The sequence below is a fragment of the Microcebus murinus genome, chromosome 9, assembly GCF_040939455.1.
Source record: "Microcebus murinus isolate Inina chromosome 9, M.murinus_Inina_mat1.0, whole genome shotgun sequence".
Classification (NCBI taxonomy): domain Eukaryota; kingdom Metazoa; phylum Chordata; class Mammalia; order Primates; family Cheirogaleidae; genus Microcebus; species Microcebus murinus.
In genome coordinates this window covers 53211726-53237615 of record NC_134112.1, presented here as the reverse complement: position 1 = coordinate 53237615, position 25890 = coordinate 53211726, and the positions used below count along the sequence as shown (strand labels likewise).

At 32.7% G+C, this 25890-nt stretch overlaps 1 long non-coding RNA gene across 1 annotated transcript in view; it reads right to left on the bottom strand.

The window, feature by feature from the left end:
* The window catches only part of LOC142872866 (uncharacterized), a 150336-nt gene extending 130604 nt beyond the window's left edge, over positions 1-19732 (bottom strand). The window contains exon 1 of the long non-coding RNA XR_012920959.1: positions 19440-19732. This is a non-coding gene — a long non-coding RNA (uncharacterized LOC142872866). The remainder of the gene's footprint in view (positions 1-19439) is intronic.
* Between the last annotated feature and the right edge of the window lie 6158 nt (positions 19733-25890).

The window sequence follows — 25890 nt, the reverse complement described above, 5'->3', positions numbered from 1 at the left end:
CAAGGTGGGAGGATCATTTGAGCTCAGGAGTTCAAGGCCAGCCTGAGCAAGAGCGAGACCCCGTATCTACTAAAAAAAAAAAAATAGAATGAAATTAGCTGGACAACTAAAAATATATACATAAAAAAGTAGCTGGGGGTGGTGGTACATGCCTGTAGTCCCAGCTACTTGGAAGGCTGAGGCAGTCAGATCGCTTGAGCCCAGGAGTTTGAGGTTGCTGTGAGCTAGGCTGATGCCATGGCACTCTAGCTTGGGCAACAGCTAGACTCTGTCTAAAAAAAAAAAAAAAAAATTATTTGGGTCAGAGGGAAAAATAGATTGCTATTCTCTACTGGCTTGCAAATGGTAAAGATGGGAACACTGACAGTAGACAAAGGAAAAAAAAAGATATGGCCTGTTTTAGTAGGTTTTCCAACAAGCAAATAGAAAGATGGGAGTAGGAAATTAGGCCATTTTGATTGTGTATTCCAGCAAAAACCTTGAGGTTTATAACCAGCAATACATAAAAAAGGCAGTTGTCTTAAGCCAGATAGGCACTGGGATTAAATCATTTTCCCCTATGTTTCATGATGTTTCTTTTCTGTCCTAGATCATAAAATATTAATGCTTATGAGTGGCCATGCAGGCTGGCTGATATTCAATTGTGATTTTTTTTTTCAATAGTATTTTTTAAGCAATCAGAGGGGCTGCTTGACACAACATTATTTTAAAAGACTAACAATTTTTCTGACTCATCATATTTATATTTCCCTCATTAAACAGACATATAAAGCTTAAAAGGGTACAAGGAAATCCCTAAAGGAGGATCTTTAGGTATCTTTTTTCAGTGCAAGATTTTAAATAAAGTCTTGGAAGTGTTGCTTAATGTAATAAATCTCATTTTTCCATGGCACAAATGAACACATCTATGCAGGAAGAATCAAAAGAACTTGAAATTTACAGTGATGTTAAAAAAGCAAACATTAGATTTGTGAGACAATAATCCCAGTCTTTTGAGAGATAAAAATAGAAATTGTGTTAGCAACCTATCCCAATGGCTTTATATCCTCATGAGAGAAAGAGGGAACGAAAGCGTTATGAAATCTAGACCTGGAATTGCTAGAGTGCAACAAAATCCCAATTCCCCCAACAGAAAAGAGACAGTCTAAACCATCTATATTTCTAGGCATTTTTTTTTCTTGGTTACTAGGGAAACATGCTTTTATATAATACATAAGGCTGACTTGGGAAATCTTTTTTTAGATCCCTTGTTTCAATAAAAATTTGCTACTTCTAATTGTGAAAAGCACATTAGAATTAGTGTATCTCCAAATCACTTGACTCTCAGGCTTTTTTTCCCTTAGTATGTTAGGTTAATGCCCATGATTATTATTAATAGCACTGACCTGACACTGATCGCTAACTAAATTTAATAGAGTTTTAAGAGACTAACTCAATGAACAGTAATAGATAGCTCTGGGGATTACTTAACCTAAAACTGAGTGTCCAGTCTATAATAAAATATTAATATATATGGCTATAATAGAAAAGAAGCCATGTGTGGATGTATGTGTGTGATTATGTGTCCATATAATTAAAGTAGAGACAAATGGTAAAATTGTTCATGAGCTGAGAAAAAGTTAGCTTAGAGTCAAGGGCTAGATTAAAAAACCTGAGTTATATTACTCCACTCTCCCCTCCAAAACATGCCTCAGAAATATGCAGAAATTTTAAGGAAGGTTTTGGACTTTCATGGGGCATGGATTAGGGATAAGGAGGAGTTAAGGAAAGATCTAGAGACATGAAAAGGTAGGGAAACCTTAGCTAACATCTTGACTATTAGAAAAATAGTGTCAAACTCATTAGAGCTTTGCATTTTTATTGGTCATGAAGCTGCCCATGTTTACTCCATTTTTGAGTATATATTTTGCTTCCTTTTTCCTTTCATATGTGCTATCCTTTTTCATCTAAAACATGCCCCCTACTTATATCAGATAAAATGTTCAATGTTTGTCAAATTTCAAATTACCTTTAAATATTTTAGAGCTAAATAAAAACTTCTGATAAAAAGAAACTTACATGCCACAAGGGATAAGCAAGAAACTCAACCAGAAATCTATATTCTGCTTTTAAATTTTACCATGGCACACTTCACCATATTATTTCAAAGGAACATATAAACACACTAAACCAAAGCTACAAATTCGATCTTATTAGTAGATTATCATGGAGAAAGGTAAACCTCAAACAAAATAAAATATTGACACTCAAGAGGTAAAGTAGTATTACCTCCCCAAAGTGGTAGATGATATGACTGACAATAGCTTTAAGATGGCCATCAGTTTAGAGTGACATTGATGGTGATAGTGGCGGTAAAAAGGGTACCATGTATTGGTGTTATAAAACTGGAATTTGGAATTAGACAGGTCTGGGTCTAAATCATAGTTCTACTACTAACTCTAGTTATCAACCTGTATAAAACTTAATTTCTTTGAACTACCATTTATACTTACTTCATAGAGATATTGTTTGAGTGGAATGGGAAAAGAAGAAACAATGTATATTTAAAAACCTACATTCTTCTTAAGTATTAGCTTCCTTCCCTCTTATTCCCTCTGAAGGTTTTATCATGAATTTTTATGTTTAACCACTTCATTATTTTCCATAATTGTAACTAAAAATGAATAAAACTATCTGAAAGTACAAAAGAATTGAGAAATATTAAAAAGCCATCTATGGATAAATCTTAAGTATTTAATTTTTTAAGTCAAATAAAATAAATGTTTTAATTCCTATAGGAATGGTGACATATAGGCAATTATTCAGACTGTGCAGAAGAAAAAATTTTAAATAACAACTAGTAGCCCCCAAACTATAGAAATTATATAAAACATTCATTTTAAGTGTAAAATTTTAAGTAAAAAAAAAACTTAGCCAAATATTAACAACACTATACTGAGTCAAGAACAGTTATAGTTCTATTTTTCATACCTTTATTGAACAAAAGGCCAGGTGCCTGAGATGCATATAGGTCAGGATATTGTTGGAGATCTGAATCAGTTCAAGACCTTATGTGGCTGTTTGTGTCCATCACTGCAACAATGGCTTGCAGTCTCATCTGCTAAGAAGTGGGAGAATCCCAACTCTTTCAATTTCCTTATCTCTTGGCCTTGGAAAAGAGTTTCTTTCTGATTTCTCTGACTACAGTATTACAAAATAATATGATTAGAAAAAATAAAATGGTTAAACCCAAACTGTATTAGAGAAAACAATCTTTCCATTATTCTAAATGGACAAATGGATGAAAAGGTCCAAATGGTTTGTATGCCCAAAGCAGCATTACATAGAAATTTCACCTAGGACAGGACCTTCTTGCATAGTGAAAATAGCCTTTGAGACGAGTGAATCTGAAGCTTACTCTTCTTAGTAAGATAGGTTGTTTCCTAGACATTGAAAAGACTATAGGAAGCACAGGTGAAAAATTCTTCTCCCCTATGCAAATTGTACAGAATGGGGGAGGGGCGCAGGGGTAGATTTCTTCCTTTGATAGCTATGCCAAGGATTGTTCTTTTCTTTTACTTTTCGCAGAGAAACATTTCAAATCATTTTGAAATGAGCACAACTTTTCCTCCTTGTAGGAGCTTTTACATGTGACAGTTTATCCTCTAGGTAATTGTAATAAGAAGGATGTCTCCTTTTTTTCTCCTCAGGAGTGTGGGAGCTGGTGAATCCAGAAACCAAAGGAAAGAAGGGAGCTGCATTATTACTATTTGGCCTTTAAACAGTGTGTTTCTTTGAAGAGTGTAAGGCACATCATAAAATGTTAATTAATAGCCAGTATTCTTCAATACATTCTTAAAGATGGCAAATGCAGATGGAGATCCTGGCACCCTGGCTTCTACCCTGGGCAAAAAGAAGAAGCCCCATCCGTAGTAAAAATGGAGAGAAAATACAAACGGCTAGTGGAAATGAATGTTTATATTATGTCAGAAGAATTATCCCTCTATTTTAGTGATTCAAAAAGTTTTGAAGAAATGTTAGAGGTTTTTAAAGTGAAGAGAAATTATTACAAAGAGAGAGAAAAGTCTTAAAAAGTATGAGAAAAGAGAAGGCAATCAAGAGGATGAGGAAAAAACAATGAAACATCTGTGACATCATTTTTCTTACCTAAGGCCTCAGATGGGCTTGAGGCGCCAGAGTTCTTGTTCCAGCTCTCCCCCTACCCCCAGGAGTGCTGCGTCCCAGGAGTGCAAGGGCTGGGGCTGGGGGTGGGGGAAATACAGCCCCTCTCACACTCCCTGGTGAAAGTGTGTTTTTTACTATACACATTCAACACATGAAATTTCCTGGCAATAATGCATTGTTAGAGAGAGAGAGAGAAAGAGAGGGAGAATCTGTTTTTGTAGTTGGTTTGTTTTTTATGTCTGCTTATATATTTGTTTATTCATATCGTGTGAAGGTGTGTGTGAATGTGATGAGTGGTTATACTTTTTCCTGTCATTGTTTTGGAGTGGTAGTGGTTGTTGCCTTACTGTTCTAAGGTTAAAAAACTCATATGAAACAAATATCACTTCCTTAAATTCTTTTCTACTTAACATTTGAGAAAAGCAGTCATGCAGATGTTGGAGCAGACTTTATTGGGTTGGGTTTTTATATTCTGATCTCTTTTACTGATAAAATACAATCAAAGTGAATTTCAAGAGCAGTCATTTTAAGAAAGATAATTCACATAACATGCAAACTGGTAGTTTAGTTGGAAAGTGGGAGGCCTCTCTATTTCTTTTACCTTTTTCTCAATATTTTGTAAGAAACTAGTGCTGAGCAAATATTTTCTTAACTGACAGATGGTGTGCACACGAATATGGGTTTACTTACAGAACTCCTAATTACCTGTGGCACTTGTTCCTGTTTTCATTCTTATATACTTGGGTCACAGCAAGAGAGCCCTGTTTCTCTCTTGTCCCTATAGAATAGTCTTGACTTTGTAGTTCTCTCTAAAATGTTTCAAGCATTAATTTTTTGGGCTACTTTTGTTCTTCTGGCAGGCTTTATCTCTAGCTTTCATATGACCCTAGATTAAAATACATTTTAGTAAAACCTATAAATAAAGCCAGAATTTCAGGAAAGACACAATATTCATGGTAGCAATTTTCAATTTTGATAAAAGTTTTATATTACCTTAGAACCCAGGGATAAGGTAAAGGAAGTAAGAATATTGTCTATGTGTCTTAGTTGTGCAAATGTAGAGCCAACAGCCATGTAAGGGCCTGCAAAATAATGCAGTATATTAGTAGAACTTGAAGTTAGGTTTATTAAATTAGACTGATGGTGCTTAATTGAAACAATTAAAAAATTCAACAAATAACATGAATGTCTCATAAATGCTATGCATATAGGTACTATAAAGAAAAGATAAAAATAATAAAACAAATATAAAATTCTATTGTAAATTAGAGACATGGCTACAATTACTAATTATTCCTAGCCAAGTTCTGAAGGAAACAATAATATCTTAATCAGTTTTCCAGAATTTAACACTTAATACTTGTATTAAAGGAGAGAAATTTATCTTTTTCCTATTCATTTCTCTGCAAGTAGAAAGCATTAGAGGAATACCTGCCATATATTTATGAAAAGAAAATAATAATTCAAAAACATATTAATATGTTTATATCACTGTTTCAACAATAGAAATAATCTAAAATATTCTTAAGTAACATGGTTCTTCAAGCAATATTGCATAAATAAATAAATGCATATATTGCATAAGACATTCTGCAAAAATGGACACAAATTTACTTATACTTATTTGCTCATATTCTGAGCTAAATTTACATGAGTTTGTCATCACCTTATGTGAAAAAAATGCCAATGTACAGTGATATGCATACATTACTTTTCAATATGTATAATATTGTGAAGGTGTGGAATCTACTAAATAAAGAGTGAAACAGTGAATTAATAAGGTCTTAGTATCTGGGTACCTTCAAGCGCATCCTCAGGTCTATGAATGACTGACTGTATGCTAAAACACTTAGAGAGTGAAATAAACATATGAACAGCAATTTAAGTGAAAGGTATTGATTTAGTAATTCCCAAAACACATGGTCAATATTGGCATTTGATTTGTCTTTGTGCTCATTCTGCCCAGATCTCTGTTGCCAAGTCACCCTCATTATCACCTTCCTTCTCAGTTAGGTAACTGTAAAATTCCAAGTGAACAGCTAAGCAGCTCAGTGTTGAGGTAACATCTTTCTAGAGTTGAAGTCATCATGTTACACTGGTTTGTTGTTCCAGTAAGATTTCACATTTGTTAAAATATACCTTGGAAATCAATGGTGAGAGAGACCCTCTACTGCCCTCAGTTGCTCACACCTTCTAGTGTCAGTTCCCTCTGGGACTTGGAGCAAAACTGAGCACTTTGGCAAATCTAAAAATCATCAGTCCATTAGTATCAAATTGCATCCTGAATGTGGCAAGGTGCTCTTTCTCCCTCTTCCATCCCCACACTCTACCCCACCTCACCTTCAGATGTATCATGTTCAGAATACAATGGGAACCTCACTGATTTACTGTTTTCACCCCAAGGATTGAGGTCATAAAACATAATTGCATATAAAATTACACAAAAAACTTTTTGTAACTTTGTGTTATTTTACTACATTCATAGGTAGTGAATGTAGATCTTGGTAGAAACAAAACCATAATATAAAACAAACATATAATAAATTGGAATATGTTAATTAATACATGATACTCTTTCTTTTCAGTAAGATATTGTTTTATAAAATTTTTGTGAAATGCTCACAAGAGAAAATATAGATTTTGTGATCTCTAAAGGATTATGAGAAAGTGAGCTATAATTCCAATAAAATTGGTTATGTATACAGACAAGAATATTTGCAAGAACAAATCTAAAGTGTTACATTTTTTAAAATATTATTTATCCTTCATTTCTCTGTTATAATTTGACATTAGAAAATATTTGAAGAAGTCTCTATTATTTAAATAATTAGATGTTTCCATATGTCTGGGATTAATATTAAATAAGATTTTAGCAATAGCTATAGGAAAATATTGTTTATTTTTCATAGATTTGGAGGCTAAAGTAGAAAGTATATGATACTCTTATGATTATCAACCTTATAGAAAATAGGACTTTAAAAAAATTGTCTAGTTCTTCTCTTATATACCAACATGCTCCTCAAAATAATTCTTCAATTTCTTATCTTTCTTTGCCCACCTGGAAAATTAATTAGTATCTACAAAAAGAAATGGAATCAAATGTTCTCTTTGAAATATAATTTTTACAGCCACTCACAGGACAATAAAAACATTTTACTAAGATTCTTTTTCATGCTAAAAATGCACTGAGTGTGGTTTACTTTGGGGGACTGTAAGAGGAGAAACCTGGGGTGCTTTAAGGTTAATGGATAGTGATTAAGGTTAATGGCTAAGTGCTTAAGGTTAAGTGCTGTATTTACATAGCTGCCAATTCTCTTAAAAAATGTCTTTATGTCTATCAATCAGTTCTAGTTAATAGCCAATTAAACAGCAAATGGGGGATAGAGACCAAAGGCAAAAAGCCTTCAACCAGCATTTATAGGGTAGAATTGTTAACTTTCAATCAAGGAGTATTTATTGAACACCTACTTTGTCATGGCCATGGTGCACACAAAGAAGTCATGGTCCCTAATAAGAAGCTTAGCATGTAGCAGTGAATAAACCAAAGTATGAAAATACATTAGTATAGGCAACTATCAAATAAATGACACAGGCAAGACATGTTATAGAATCCAGAGCAGGGAAAGATATTAATACTATCTTGTTCAAGTTTTCATAAAATGGGAAAGGATATTTAAAATAAGCCTTAAAATTAATAATTTTTAAAGAGCTATATTTCATTTTTTTAAAAAAGAAGCATAAATCCCGAATAATGTGAACATATATCATTGACACCATGTGCCATACACACTGTTCTGCATTTAAACTATGTCAGCAATTTAACAATACTAATAGATAAGAAGTGCGATAATTAGAATACATATGTGTGTGTATATACTGTTCTTTTTCATATGCAAAATTTCAGATCAATTTAAAGCAAGAACAACAATAGCGACACAAATAGCCAGAGCAAAACTAAGTAAGCACATTAACTTTGAATTCAATATAAATTTTCTTAAACTAGGCAAACCAGAAAAGTTTAGGCTAGTGTAAGGGTCTGAAGTATCCGGCAGTTACTCAAGGCAAACTGCGTCACTAACCCCCAAATGACAACATGATTAATTATATAAATGAAGTTTACTAAAACAAGATTAATGTTCATCTCTGCAAAAGCCACTGGGAACAGTGCTTCATACATGGAGCAGCCTCACTTTCACTCAATTAGCAACATTCAGCCAGGCCTCTTTGTATTTCCTCTCTACTTTTTTCACCCTCCCTGAATTTCCAACTGATTTCAGAAGGAAGGTACACTATGGATGGAAAATGGGGAGGTTAGGGGCTGAGAAGGAACACCTGGAAGGGAGAAGAAGGTGAAAAATAGTAACATGTAATCATTAAGAGTAAGTTTAAAAACTGCTCTTAAAGAATATTTTCATTAAGTTGCTTCCATTGGCTAGTTTCAAAATGCTTAGAACACAAGCATGAAATAGGCAAAAATAAATGAGCACCAAAAATTGGCAGTAAATTTTAATAGATCCTGATCTCCTGACAGCCAGAATGCTGGCCAGGGAGCAGGTCCCCAGGTCCCTGACCGCCTGAGGCAGAAGATCTTAGATAGCTCTGCAGTGAGACTGACAGGCCCTCAGGGCCCTCAGCCCCTTGGCCTGAAAGTCACCTCTTTGAATTTTTCTGAAACTGAATAATTAGACACCTTTTCTGGAATTAGGAGTGTCCTCTTGTTAAAATGTATTTGCTTTATTAATTCAAAAGGTTAGAACTTGATTAACTCAAAATTGCCCCATCAAACTGTTTTCCAACGTGATGTGCCCATGTTTAATAGGCTTCCCTTCCAGGATCTACCAAGAGAATGAGTTTTTTGACTTAGGAATTACTAGAAAGGAGGGTGGCAATGCCAAAGAATAAAAACTGTTTAGGAGCACGGAGTTTTTGAATGGAAAACACTGCTGTTGGCAGAAGTTCAATATGGGGAATATCAGAAGTCAGAAAGAGTACAGGCATGAGGATGACTGGGTTTGTGAGAGAAGAGAAGAGAAATTGCCCCTGAAATGGGAAAGTTGTGAAGAAAGATTGAAGAGTGTAAAAGAAAAAGTTCATAACACTCAAAATTTTTTTTAAAGATTAATCCTGCTCTTTATATTTCCTAGCTTTAAAGGATTCTAAGTAGAGAAAGATTCACCCTGACAGTGGGTTGGTCACTGAAGAGAAACTAGAACAAATTTAAATCTTCAGAGATCCAACAGTTTTTCAAATACTCATTGCCCCCACCTTCTCTTGCATGTATCTCAATTACTAATGGCTGCACTGCACAGGTTGAGATCAAACCTAATTAAAACTAAACATTATTTCAAAGCTCTTTTAGAGTAACTTTGAGATGTTCTTCTAATAGAAATACATCTAAAAATTGCTTGGGGGGTACAATGTGTGTTACTTTAATGATGTATGCACTGATTTCACCACAATGCAATATATCAATCAATGTAGCACAATTGCACTTGTACAAAATGAATGTATACAAATAAAAAATAGATGAAAAAAATAAAAATGCTCAAAGTATATTATTCACACCAATTAAGAGAGCCAGCCACAGCTAATGTTGAAATCCATTATCTGTGAAATAAATGCAGAGGATAATAGAAAAAGATCTAGAAAAAACTTTATATATCTCTAACAAATTTTCACAAGATTTATATCTTTGATTTCAAAAGGAATATGAAATAATTGCAATATATTTTTCTATTTCTTTAAGTAATGCTCAATATAATTTAATGTTTTTTTCTTATTACACATAATTTAAGATAAATTAAGTTCACTCTTTCTAGCTAATTACATTGTACCATCTTCATTTTATTATAGTGTGTATAGTTTGACAGAATAATAAATTACCTTTTATAGAAAAAAGGCAAATTATTATCTATTTCAAGTGCAAGAAATGAATTTTAATTCCTTAATTCATGATAAGAACTCAACAGAAGCCAGAAAAATTAACTAAAAGAATCAATGCCTTCATTTTTCAATATTCAGGTTATTTGAAGATATTTAATTACTCAAAAGTAGTTTATTAATTCAACTATGATTGACTTTAAGTCATTAAAATGCATCATTAAAGTAAGATTGTTTTAAAAATTAATATACATCTTTTTAAGAGTAATGTATCTTCTACCTAAAGTTTATTTGTAAATTGTCTTATGTCCTAATGTTGATTGATGTTAACTTTTTATCACAAATAAAATTATATATGAACACATTTTAAACATTAAGCATAAAAAACTATATTTGTCATTTATTTAAAACTTCTCATTTTACAGGTGAAAATGTTGAGGCAGTGTTGTAATAATGTTGTAAGTGCAGAAGTGCTATTAGTGTTACTTGTCTAAGCTCATATTTATTTTGACATTACTGCAAGTAATGAACTTTTGGTTAATTCTCTACTCATTATAAAACAAACATGCATATGTAATGCACATTTTACAATTATTGTACAGCTCATATCTATTCTAATAGTAAATTAGTAGACCCAATTTCAATTGTCATATAATCTCTTAGAGTTATTCTGAATTTTTAGTGATTTTAAAATCCAATAATTAGCATTGGCAACAATAGTAAATGCACCCCAAATGCTCTGAACCTGCACAATCCACATCCCTTTCTGAAAACACAGTTGGACTCAATCCTTAAACATTGATGATCATAGTTTTAGGAACTTATGGGGCATCATTTATGCATTATACTGCTTCCCTCTAGAACAGCCTGAGTTCCTGCCACATTCACATTTTCCTCCTAAGGCATGTTTACCTTATGTGTGGCTACATATGACATTATTGTTGTGGCTACATATGACATTATTGTTGTGGCTACAACTGTTATATAATGCATAGGTCCTATATTACAGCTTCTTCCCATGTTAAAGGTGTTACTACAGAATTAGTTAGTATCCTAAGCTTTGGAAGCAAATCCATGCTTATCTTTTGTGAAAGCTTATTTGTTTTCAGAAGTTACATAATACACTACAAGTTTTAGTCTTCTAGGGTACAGTCTCAATCTTTCTTAGTCTAGTCTCACCTAAAAGATATAAAATCCACTTGGAATTCTTAGTTGACAAATCTAAATATTTTTCAGCCTTTTGAAATGTTCATTTGTAGATTTCCATAGTTTTTTTTTTTTAATTTTACAGAGGGGGTAGCGATACTTAATCAAAACTATAACTGATGACAGGTTTGTATGTGATAACTATACTGTAAACTAAAGCATAGGCTACATTTGTAGACGTAAGAAAAATGGGACACACTAGTCCTTAAAATTAATCTTCTCAAACTCGTTAACCATCTATGGAGAAACGGCTAAGAACACCTTCCCCTTCATGATAATTTGATAATATGATATTTTCTTAACTGTCTAGATCTATTCCCTTTGAAAATTGATAAAAATTAGACTGTCAAAGACATTACTAAGGAAATTTACCTATGGGAGAAATGATTCTTGACTGCTACAATGCATCAGGACTAGGAGAATCCCTGAATACAGGTGACTATTTTCACTGAGCAGGCCCCTTGCAGAAGTCCTGGAAGCTATGTCTCTGTTGATAGAAAAAAGATCAGTTTCTATAGAGAAGGAGGTGTTCAAGCCAGAATTATTTCCGCCCCTTCTTCACAGGCTTGTGTCAGGGAGTAGCCAGTGGCAGTCTTGGGAGTCTGGCTGTTAAGGAGAGTCTAAAAAGACTCTGGGTGGGCAACATACCACCCACATCATTCTAATAAAAAAAAAATCTTGGTTTTGTCACAATCCAAAGGAAAATTCACCACTTCCAAAATAGACAATTAAAAAAACTGTTACTATTATTGTTCTAAAAAACTTATATTCTACCCAGAAGACTTCTGTGTGATGCTGTAGTTAGGTGTAGCACAGTTTAAAGATACACATTAAATAGTATAAAAATAAAGTATTCCAACAGCAGCTGAGAATAGCAAAGAATTTACCTCAATATTCGAAACACTGAATGAAGGCCAAGGTAAACCAAGAAACAAATATTTTAAACGCAATGTTTTTCTTGTTGTTACAAAAACAAAAAACAACAAAAAAACTTGTGACTAGACTAGAGCTTTTTAAAAAAATCATAGTTTTTTTAAGGCAAAATATTTTTTTACTTTAACAAATGATTACTGTGGAATATATAATGGCAATTTCTCCCAAGTAGAGGGTTTTACTCATAAATGCATATATTAACTTACTCACTTTCATATACAAACATACAGAGCAAGTTTTTAAGCATGTTGTAACACTGAAATTAATGAATATACCTTAAAATATGATGTAAAGGTAAGGTTTGATATAAAATATATCATTTCCTACTGATGAAACCATCTTTAGCATTTATATTCTCATAAAAGTGACAAAGTAGAATGCCTTCCAAAAGAGATGGCATTACTTGATATTTCCTTGAATAAAAATATGATGGCAATACTATGTGTTTAAGTCAAGTATGACTCATTTATGTAAAGTGTATAAGTTCATCCTTGGGGTTCATAATGTATTAAAGCAGTCCAGGTCTCTAAATACCAGTCCAAAGGGTTGGAAATATAATAAAAACCATTTATATTGTAACCTATAGCACATGTGGGCATTTTGACATATTTGTACATATTTACTAATTTTAGTATTAGCCATTTGAAAAGATTTTTATAGGTTTAGCACTCATAAATTCAAATAAACAAAACACATTGCTCATCTGTAAAATGGAAGTGACTAATCTATTACCTGCCAATATGAAGATTAGATAATATAATGTAAGCCACAGGACCCATAGTAGTTATGGCATTAATACTTATTTTGCATCCACATCCACATATATTTGCTTTTATATTGTAAAGAAAATGCAGTAACTTAATATTACTTATATTTTAATGTTTAAGTTAAATATTTGGTCATAACAATAGATATGGTGAAATATACTCCTGTCATTATTTAAGAAGTAAAAAAAAAAAAAAAAAAATCAGTTTTCCTGCACTATTTCCTGGGGTAGCTGAGAACAAAATGATAATACGTGTCAATATTTTGTGTGAATTTTAAGACATCCTTGCCAATATTAACAATTTTCTCTTCTTCACTCTGTGTCAAATCAGTGTTGGCTGTAATTGGATGGGTAAGCCAAACCGAATTCAAGGATTCAGTATTATAGACTCATTTTCAAATAGTAAATATTTAGAGTTCTCATTGTTAAAATTGTTTCATTTATTAAATTGTTCAAAATTGAAGTAGGGAAGAGACTCATCCAAATAAAACAAATAAAAGAAATAGTATTAATCAAATGAGTCCTTCATCAAGTTTACAAATTGAAAAAAGGTTTGAGAAGTGTTTTCTTAGTCAAGAAAGACTTATTTATATAAACTCATATTTTGTGAAATGGAAATTAGTCTCAGAGAAAAGCTTTTTGATTAATAAATATCATTAAAACAGATTTTAATCTAAAGGAGAAAATACATGTTATGCTTTGCATGCTATAACATAAATTATATCAAATGCTTAGTCCTATACTACATGCAAAATTTCTTAAAAGTTTGGCAACAGTATTATATGAAGCAGCATGGATATGATTTGTGCATTCTACATTTTTTTCTATCATATGATAACTTCTCAAAGTTCTTTATGGTTACTTGACAAAGAAGTTTGCAAAGTTCTTTCACATGTAAATAATCATACAAATATTGTAGGATGAATATTCTCTACATTTTGAAAAAGAGATAATAATTGTGAAAAAGAGAACCTGACCCCCAGTGATCTTAGTTCATGCTCACAGCTCCACTTATGGAGAATTTTAGATTTGTAATTAAGTCAAGTATAATTATAAATGCAAAAATGTATGTGCATAATTAATAGCATTTGATTTAGGAAATCAGTTCAAGTGACAAAAATATTATTTATCAGAAAAATGATTATCTAGCATGTGAAATTCAAGCACATCTGGCCAGAAACAAGGTTAAATCCTCAAGCTTTTAATAGAAGTACAAATAGAATACTAATTATCAGCTGCCCCTTCCATCCAAATTTGAAATGTACATTAAGGAATAAAACAAAAATAAAGTTACTGCTAATTAGATGCCTCTTTGAATTATTGATTCAGGCACACCTGCAACTAACTACTGTGCTACTGTGAACATATACCAATCATAAAGTATACTTCATAACAAAATTAAAAATTTATACCCATGTATAAAACAAGGTATATGTTTCAAGTGGCCTATAATGAAAAAAAATATCATATATTAAGCAGGAATAGAAACTAAGAACTGTTGTATTTTGGTTGCAGAAACAGACCCAGGTGGCCAGAAGTTTGGCTTGTGTAAGGGAATTGGGACAAATAGTCCCTCATGCAAAACAAGGACCATGAGTTGGGTTGATTGCTGTGATTGCTGGCTTGGGCTTCAGGATTTGTAAAACTGTGTAAGTGAGCAGAGACAGCCAAACCCAAGATCCACCAGCAGTGTCTGCATGTGCAGTGTTCTCAATATTTCCTTGGATCATGAGCCAGAAGTAACTAGCATAAGAATTAATTCTAGACTGGTGCCCTGGTGGAAGGCTTGGAATGCCAGGTAAGAAGAGAAAGATGGGGAAAAACACTCTCCCACTTAAGATGAGCTTACAAATAAAAGTGAATTAGTTAGTGGATAATTCAAAAAGGATTCATGAGGATAAGATTAACTTCAAGGGGTTAGCCTGTTGATCTCTTTGACTAATGATGATGATAGAGGAAGTCTCTGACCACTGTTTTGAAGTAATCATCAATCCTCAAGGTATTTAGAGCTTTCAGATCCTGTCACCATAGATTAAGTTTTCCAACTAATCTTGAGATTAGTTTTTAAAAACTGTTTACTTCTCTGCTTTTTTTATAAGAATAGTCTATGTCTTTCTGACAATCATACTTAAATATCTTTTATCAAATTATCTTTCATCAAAACAAAAAGAATTATGAGAATTAAAGGAACACATTTCTATGTACTCTTGTAGAAAATGGCGTGGGAGGGTTGTTTAAATTTTGAAGGAATTTCCTCATGTTTATAGCATTTTCTTGAGTAAATCTGCTTGTGTTTGTAAAAGTAATCAATGTGTTGGTTTAAAAATTATAACAATATGCACTATTAAAAATAAAATTATAACTCCTTTTAAAGGGAATATTCTGTTTTTATCTGGTAGAGGATATATAAACCTCTAAAGTTAAAAAATATAAAACACAAGGGATGTTTTGTCATAAATATTTTGTTTGTGATCTCTCAATGAAGAATCTCATAGTGATGAATGTCTATTCTTGGTGAGAAAGTATTTCAGCAGATAGTCATACCACAGATGCAGGTTCTAGAAAATTCTACTTGACATGAAATCTGGTAAATAGATGCCTTCCAGACTATGTGTCTGCATGAAAATATATATATATATATATATATATCTCCACAGATAAAGGAACAATTCAATTAAAAAATTAATTTAAAAAAATAAATATCCAGATGGTCTGGATTTAAAAAAATATTTTAAAAAATATTAAAAAAATTTTTTTAAATATTTATTTAAAAAAATAAATATCTATTTATTTTAAATAGATATTTAAAAAAATAAATATCCAGATGGTCCTACTGAATAATTGAGGCCTGAGAATCTTTGAGGAGGGCTGACAGCTTGTTTTTTCCCACTGCCTTTCAGGTGAGAATGTGCTTAAGTAACTCTCATTGAGAATCTATTTGTGGTTAGAGTCATCTCTGTATGTCAGTCTGCCATAGCTTGGTTGGAAATACCCTGAGGAGACAAACTGTTTTCAGAGACCCACTAGTAACAGGTGTGGCAATTTGCAATTGAGTGAGGGTGCAAAGGCCAGTTCTTCTGCACATCTCTGAGATATAATTGCAACTCCTTTTCTTTATCTGTTGTAAAATCTCTGGAAATTTTAGGGGTTTAAGTGCTTGAATGATAAAGTAACTGAAGTGAGATCGTACTCATTGTTTGGCATTCAACTATTTATGTTTTGTTTGATTGGACATTCCATCAATGTGCATTTATGAATGTCTTTCTAATTTCAAGTAGTCTTGATAAACTGGTCAGAGATAAAGTCAACTTTGCACTGATAATGCAATAACCTGTTAGAGTAGCAGTGGAGTCCAGTGGTTGGAGGAAGTACCTGGACCCGGGCAAAGTTAAATTGAACCTAAGTTCTTCTACTTACTAGCTGTGCAACATTGAGCAAGTTCCTTTAACCATTCTGTTTTCATATTCATAAACAGATTTAGGAACACTGCCTATTTCATTGGACTAGAAGGACTAAATAAATCATGGATACAAAGTGCTTAGGGCCATGTCTGGCACCTTTTGAGAGTCCAACTCATGTTATTCATTAGAACCCTATCTCAAAATAGTTGGCTTCCAATTCAGAGGAAAAATGAAACCTTGAGTAGAAGAGTACCCAGAAGACATGGCTGTGGTCATTGGTAAGATGTGAGACATCTAGGAAACACTGTGCCCATCATAGAGTTGACTACACTGTCTCTTCCTTGAGTGGCCATTGAAAACTCCTTTTGTATCCCATTGGCATTTGAAATTGAGCTGACATTTTTTCTATGCTTAAGCCTTGATGTGTAATATAGTTCCTTCATTATAAGTGTACATGGATATTAAATTCCATAAGTGTTGATTTAAGGTCAAAAAAGAAAAGTTACTTGAAAGAGACTGTCTCTTAGAATAAGTTGACATATCCTATGACTTCTAAAAGTTTTCCTGTAAGCATATAGCAATTTTCATATGCAATAAATATAGTATATATTCGGACATTGTTTCTGTTACTTAATTACTTATGTTGCAATCTTATTTGAAAATATACGGATTTCCAGGGATACAAAACATGTACATAAATGAAAACTTTTAAAAATGTATTAAAGGAACACCCAATTTATTAATTGCCTAATTTTTAACGTGATATTTATTAGCAAAATATAATTCCAGTTGAAGAGAATCATTTTAAAAATTTAAGTTGAATTTAAATATAATGTTTTTCCAGCACAAATTTTAACTAGGTTATAACAAAACCACCAATATAAATTTTAAATGGCTAAATTGGTTCTTTGAGGTTGTAACTAGACTTATAATTATTCTCTTCATCTCCACTCAGCTATGCTCTTCAGTAAATTTCACCACAGTGAAAAGTCATTATCTTCATGAGTTACCTGTGAATATTTATTTTCTAGTACATAGCTAAGCATTTAAGCATAATAAGCTTTGGTTAAACATCAAGCCTTTCCTCTGCCACTCCCCCTTTACCCCACGATGTCTGTTAAAAGTTCATTAAATTAGCTGAAACTTCAGCAAAGGCTATATATTCTATTTGGATAAAGAGTAAAATTTTCATTCATCACCCTTATCCTCTCAATTATTGGCCTGAGTAATTTTTTTCACTTAAATACTATTTTTTCTTTACTAAACTATACTAAATGATGTGTGGCTATCCTATAAAAGCAACCACAATGTATTAAAAATGTACAACAGAGTACCACTTGATTTTTATTACACTTTGAAAGGCAAATGGAGTAAATCAAGAAAAAACAAATCTAAATGCAGTGCTGAAGTGAAGTCCAGCCTTTGAAACCAGCTTCCTATTAATCACAGGGCTGACCTTTTCATTAAGGGGCACTTGTTGAAGTCATTGACACGGTTACAGCATTCATATGTGTGAACTGTACTCTGTGGTATTCATGTACTGGGAAGGCATAGTGAAATTAGAATCTCTCCCCTGTAGGGGGTAGACATTGACCGCTATTCAATGCCAACAATTGTCGGTTGAAATATTTCATGAAGAATGAGTTTTAAACTGCGTTTACTCCACCATCAGTAATGTCAAATGCAATTCTTAAAGAAATATATTTAACTAGCAGTAATTAATTAAACCTCTCATAGCAGCAACTTTATCCAAGCTAAATCATTTCTGAATATACACAAAGGAGTCATCAGGATTCTACTGTCACGGCTTTTAAATCATCAATTTCAATGATGTCCATCTATAATAGTTAGAAAACAAAAACGAAACATTGGCCAATGGAAAATTATTTAAACAATGCAACAATGTTTTGTCTAATTTTGACTGTGTACCCTATATATGTGCATTGTCTTTTGAGTTGACAATATCTTCTAGACTAATTTTTCAAATATGTAATGCTTAAATTAAAAAAAATCAACTTGAATGTCTGCAATGTACTGACAGTTTTTACTGTATTTTTTAATATGATCATCTCTGTGCAATATTTTATGGATTCATCTAGGAATAATAACTGAAATCTTCATTAAGGCATACATTCTATGTGTTTATTTCTTACATGGAGCATCATATATTTGAATAGCAAACACATTCTTTTACATTGGCTGACATTCCACCTGAAAGTCCACCGCAGTTAGCTTGTTAACACAATTCAGGATATATGGTGGAGTAGTAAAAAGATTCCCCATAGCCAAGTAAAAATCAGAGTAGGGGGCTCAAGGAACAGAACTGTACTTAGATCAAATCTGAACTTCAAGTTCAAACATAGTTTAATGGTGAATCCAAAGTTGTAAATGCAAAATAAACACAATGTGAAGGCTGCTTTAAACCAAGCATGAAAGACCAAAAAGTCAAAGTTGAGATTTCCTACATCTGGTTTTAATATCTCTTCCTATGCTATTAGACAAATGACCTTTTGTTTTGTTTGTTTTAAAAATTCATTATCATTGTCATTGCTGCCACAACCTAATACTGCTTTTAGAGTTTTTGGTATCACTTCTTTGGTAAGAGATAAAACTGTAAAATGGATTTATTAAGCAAAAATTACCAGCGAATTTTTCACATTAATGTATAAACAGTAATGTAACAATACAGTTATGTATAGAAGTTGAATTCATTTTCCAGAAGGGTATGTGCTTCTTAAAGCCTTTTTTTTTCTATTTTCAAAACTGTGACAAAGCACTTACCACCATCATTTTTGACAGTAATAAAGGGCATTTCACCCAGAAACAGCCAGAATACAGGATTGAATTAGCATTATTATTAGCACCACATTTCAGTTCCGAGACCTTCTGAATGAGGAGTCTCTCCAGGAGTAGTTAAGCTTTAGTGACAATGTCAGGGCATTGTGCAAAACGAAACTGGAGAAAATCCATGGGGTTATGAACACAGGCTTTTTCCTAGTTCACTTTTACCGTCTTTAGAGGATTCCCTGAGAGTAAACACCCTTAATTAATTCCCAAGTAAAAGAAGGAAATATAAATTTTCCACTTACTGCATATGTTGTCCTTTGTCCACGCTTTGAAGTCAAAGGGCTGTTCTGCTGTTCTTACCTAGCTCCAGGTCGCCCTCCGGATTAGGAATAAATCTGAGCGGCAAGAAGCATGTTGACTTTGTAACTGTACAAGGAGCAGCCTATCGACTGATGCTGGAGAGCCCGTCAGGACAAAGTGCTAAACTTCAGCTAGAGAGCACAGCATCTATTGCCCTTGAGGCTCTACCATTTCACCTACACCTGGGCGGATCTATCAAGCTTCATCTCTATTAGAGCTATTTGACTCCGTGGTTTAAGAGGCAGGAGGAAAAAAAAAAAAAAAAAAGAGGCTTGCCGTTGTCACACTTGTTTCCTATTAAAGAGCCTTACGGTGGATTGAGTAATTGTGTACGAAGGTAGTCTGGCTGGCAGATGTGTGCAGCCCCAGTGGAGCACTAGATTCAAGGCAGATGGGTTGTACCAGGGCGCAAACAACATTGAGAGAGAGAGAGGCGTGATTAAAACAGCAGGCCTCTGTTTTATAGTGCTGGAAGTGGGGTAGCATTAAAACTCCTGGGAGCCAGAGTTCCCCCAAATGGTATTGCTCTGTAGCATGGAAAACAATAAATTTAATAAAAAAGAAAGATGTTCAAACAACAAAAATTATGGAGATATTTATAATAATCACTTTAACTATTAATGAAGGATTAAATGACACACCCTTCCCCCAATACCCTAACTAAGCTTAATTAAAACTACTCAATCATGGGCCATAGTGGGTTGATAGTGTTAACGTGATGAATTTGAAACACATCCTTCATTCTGCTACATAAGCCAAGGTTATCTTTTTAATCTGAATTAAATTGCTTTAAGGAGATTTACACTGTCAGGCAGATTGACATCCTGCAGTTGAGCATTTTTTTAATGTAGTTTAAGCCAATTTTTAGGAAAAAATGTCCTCATGTATTTCTGTATATCACTTATTATGTCAGGCACCTTAACCCATGGAAACTTTAGGGCTTTCTATGTCTCCACTGTTTTTGTCAATAAAAAAATGCATGAGTAATCAGAATGAGTGTAATTAACTTAAAAACACTGGAACTATTTGATCTGTTTTATATGTCGTTGGGAGCTACTTTCCTATGTTAAATCGTGTGCAACTACTATTGTTAATAATGATGATGATAATTGGACAGTTGCTACAAGCCAGAAGTTATGTAAAGAGCTTTATACGCATCATGTATTTGAGTCCTACAAGGACACTGTAAGGTCAATATTACTATTATTATCACTTTTTTTTTTCAGATGAGAGAAAGAATCTCTAAAAGGTTACTTTACTCAAGGTAATGCATTTGCTATAATTGAAAACAGAATTCATTTCAATTTGTCTCTAAAATCCTCATTCTTCACCAGGTCAGACAATCTTTATAAAGAATAATTTTGTCGTGCATAAAATGAAATGATTATCATAGATTTCCTTAACCAAAAATTGATGTAAACCCTTATTTTATTTCTATGGTTAGTTACAATTTAGAATTAGATATTCTGACTTTGTGTGTCCAAACAGGTAGTAGAAATATAGTCCTGATAGAAGTTGTACTAAAAGCACTATGGACCCATGACGTTAAGAATTGCATAAGAGCATATATTTGAAAAATAATGTGTTGGTATTTTCTTATAATTAAAATTCTTTGAGCAAGTGTTTCTTTGATATCCCTAATTGGTTTGCAGCAAATAAGTAGATGAAAATGGGATTGAAAATGAAGAATTTAAAAAAAATTATTTTAATTATTATGAGTACTTAATAATTGTATATCTTTATAGGGCACATATGATATTTTCATACAGGCATATAATATGAACTAATGAAATCAGGGTAATTGGGTTAACCATCACTTCAGGCATTTAAATTTTCTTTTTGTTAGGGACATTCCAATTCTTTTAGTTATTTTAAAGTATATGCTAACTTATTTATTATAATCACTCGGTTGTGCTATCAAATATTGTTCATTCTATCTAACTATCTGACTATATTTTTGCACCCATTAACCAGCCCAACTTTATCCTCCCCTCCCTGCTACTCATCTCATCCTCTGGTAACCATCATTCTAATCTCTGCCTCCATGAAATCAATTGCTTTTTTAAATAACATAGTTCCCACATATGAGTGAGACTATGCAAGATTTTCCTTTGTGTGCTTGGCTTATTCCACTTAACATAATGTTCTCCAGTTTCATCCATGTTGTTGTTCATGGCAGAATTTAATTCTTTTTGTGGCTATATAATATTCCTTTGTGTGTATGTAGCACAGTTTCCTTATTCATTCATCCGTTGATGGACACTTAGGTTGATTCCATATCTTGGCTATTGAAAATTGCTACAATAAACATGGAATGCAGATATCTTTTGAATATACTGAATTCCCATCGTTAGAATATATACGGAAGAGTCAGATTGCTGGACCATATGATAGTTCTATTTTTAGTTTCTTGAGGAACCGCCATACTGTTTTCCATAGTGGTTTCACTAATTTACATTCCCACCAACAGTGTACAAGAGTTCTACTTTCCCCACATCCTCACCAGCATTCATTATTACCTGTCTTTTTGATAAAAGCCATTTTTACTGGAGTGAGATGATAGATAACTCATTGTAGTTTTGATTTGTATTTCTCTGATGATTAATGATGTTGAGCAGTTTTTGATATAGCCATTGGCCATTGATATGTCTTCTTTTGAGAAATGTCTATCCAGATCCTTTGCCTATTTTTGATTGGATTATTTGATTTTTTCCTATTGAGTTGTTGGAGCTCCTTATATATTTAGTTATTAATCCTTTGTCTGACAGGTAGTTTGCAAATATTTTTTTCCAATCTGTGGATTGTTTCTTCCCTTTGTTGCTTGCTTGCTTTGCTGTGCAGAAGCTTTTTAGCTTAATATGATCCCATTTGTCCAATTTTGCTTTGGTTACTTGTGCTTTAAGGATATTACTCAAGAAGTCCTTGCCCAGACCAATGTCCTGAAACATTTCCCCAATGTTTCTTTCATTAGTTTCATAGTTTCAGGTTTTAGATTTAAATCTTTAATCCATTTTTATTTGATTTTCATATGTGGCAAGAGATAATGGTCTACTCTCATTTTTCTGCATATAGGTATCCAGTTTTCTAAGTCTTATTTAGTGAAGAGACTGTCCTTTCCCCATTGCTTGTTCTGGAAACTTTGTCAAAGACAAATTCACTGCAGGTTTGTAGCTGTATTTCTGTGTATTGTGTTCTGTTCCATTGAGCTATTTGTCTGTTTTTATGCCAGTGCCATGTTGTTTTGGTTACTACAACTCTGTAGTATAATTTGAAATCAGGTAATGTGACTTATCCAGCTTTGTTATTTTTACTTAGGATGGCATTTGGCAATTCTGGGTCTTTTGTGGATCCATGCAAATTTTAGGATTATGTTTTCTATTTCTGTGAAAAATATCATTGGTATTTGATGGGTATTGCATTGAATCTGTAGACAGATTTGGGAAGTATGGATATTTTAACAATATTGATTCTTCCAATCCACGAGCATGGAATATCTTTCCATTTTTTGTGTTCTTTCATCAATGATTTAGAGTTGTCATTATAGAGATTTTTCACTTCTTTGGTTAGGTTTGTTCCTCGGTATTTTATTTCATTTGTAGCTATTGCAAATGGGATTACTTTCTTGGTTTCTTTGTCAGATTGTTTACTGCTGCATATAGAAATGCTACTGATTTTTGTATGTTGATTTTGTATCCTGCCACTTTACTGAATTTGATTATCAATTCTAATAGTTTTTGTGTGGATTGTTAGGTTTCCCTAGATATAAGATCATATCTGAAACAAGAATAATTTGACTTCTTCCTTTTCAATTTGGATGTCTTTTCTTTCTTTCTCTTGTCTAAGTATTCTGGCTAGAACTTCCAGTACTATGTTGAATAACAGTGGTGACGGTGGGCATCCATGTCTGGTTCCATATCTTAGATGAAAGACTTTCAGTTTGTCCCCATTCATTATGATACTACCTATAGGCCTGTTATATATGGTTTTTATTATGTTGAGGTAAGATCCTTCTGTATCCCGTTTTTTGAGAGTCTTTATCATGAAAAGATGTTGCATTTTATCAGATGACTTTTCAGAATCAAATGAAATGCTCATATGATTTTTGTCTTTTGTTATGTTGTTATGATATATCACATTGATTGATTTGTGTATATTGAGCCCTACTTGCATCCCTGAGATGAATGCCACTTGATCAAGATCTTTTGAATGTGTTGTTTAATTTGGTGTGCTAGTATTTTGTTGAGGATTTTTGCATCTATATTTCTTAGTGAAATTGGCCTATGGTTTTCATATTTTGTTGTGATCCTCTTCTCCTTGATTATTTGGAATAATTTAAATAGGATTAATATTAGTTCTTTGAATGCTTGGTAGAATTCAGCAGTGAAGTCATTGGGTCCTGGGCTTCTCTTTGATGGGAGACCATTTATTTCTGCTTCCATCTCATTACTTGTTATTGGTTTATTTAGGTTTTGGATTGCTTCCTGGTTCAATCTTGGTAGGTTGTATGAGTATAGGAATTTATCCATTTCTTTTAAGATTTTCAATTTATTGGCATATCATTGTTCATAGTAATCTCTAATGCTCCTTTGGATTTCTGCAGTATCAGTTGTAATTCTCCTCTTTCATCTCTGATCTTATTTATTTGAGTCTGCTCTCTTTTTTTCTTTGTCTGGCCAGAAGTGTTTCTATTTTGTTTATCTTTTCAGAAAACCAACTTTTTGTTTCACTAATCATTTGTATTGTTTTTTTATTTGTTTGTTTCAATTTCATTTATTTCTGCTGCTATCTTTCACTAATTTTGGGTTTGTTTTTCTCTTGTTTTTCTAGCTCTTTAAAATGTATCATTAGGCTGTTTATTTGAAGCTTTTCTACTTTTTTGATGTAGGCACTTATTGCTATAAACTTTCCTTTTATTACTGCTTTTCCTTTATCCTATAGGTTTTGGTATGTTGTGTTTTCACTTTCATTTGTTTTGAGAAATTTTTAAATTTTCTTCTTAATCTCTTCATGGTTATTCAGGACAATATTGTTTAATTTTCATTTGTTTGTATAGTTTCCAATGTTCCTCTTGTTATATATTTCTAGTTTTATTTCATTGTGGTCAGAGAACAACTTGGTATTATTTCAATTTTTTTGAATATTTTGAGACTTTTATTCTGGACTAATACATGGTCTCTCCTTGAAAATGATCCATGAATTGAGGAGAAGAATGTGAATTCAGCAGCTGTTGGATAAATGTTCTGTAAATATCTATTAGGTCCTTTTGGTCTATAGTGCAGATTAAGTCCAATGTTTCACTGTTAATTTTTCTGTTTGAATGATATGTCCAATGCTGACACTGGAGTGTTGAAGTCTCCAATAAATATTGTACTGGAGTCTATCTCTCCTTTAGCTCTGATAATATTTGCTTTATATATCTGGCTGCTTCTGTGTTAGGTGCATATATATTTAGAACTGTTATATCCTTTTGCTGAATTGACCCATTTATCATTATATAAAGACATTTTTTGTGTCTTTCTACAGTTTTTGTCTTGAAATCTATTTTATATGATAGAAATATAGCTACCCCTGGTCTTTTTTGGTTTCCATTTATATGGAGCATCTTTTTCCATCCCTTTATTTTCAGTCTATGTGTGTCTTTATAGGTGGAGTATGTTTCTTGCAGACAACATATAGTTGCCTCTTGTTTTTCTTTACCCATTCTGACACTCTCTGTCTCTCACTGAAGAGTTTAGTCCATTCACAGTGTTCTTATTGATAGATAAGGATGTACTACTGCCATGTTGTTATTTGATTTTTGTTTTTTTGTGTGCGTGTGTGGTCTACTCTCTATTTCTTATATGTTCTTATATTTCTTATATGTTCTTCTATTTCTTATATCTTCTATGTTTCTTTCTTAAAAGTTATTTTTACTAATAGTTTTAATTTCTTGCTTTTTATTTTTTTGTGTGTAGGTTGTATGTTTTTTGATTTAATGTTACCATGAGGCTTGCGAAAAACATTTTATAACCAATTATTTTAAACATATCACAAACCTACTTAGAAACAAATGAATAACCACAAGCAAAGAGAGATCTAACAAAAATTCTACCATTTAACTTCATCCTCTTTCACTTTTTAACATTTTGTTGTTTCCATCCATATCTTTTTATACTACCTATCTTTCAAAAAAAAGTTATTTTTGATAGGTTTGTCTTTGGGTCTTCCTACTCTATGTACAAGTGGTTTATACCCCACCATTATAGCAATAGAGTATTCTGTATTTGTATGCTTAGTGTTACCAGTGAGTTGTATACCTACAGAAGATTTCTTATTGTTTTTTAATGTCCTTTTATTTCAGATTGAAGAACTACTCTTAGCATTTCTTGTAGAACAGGTCTGGTGTTGATGAAA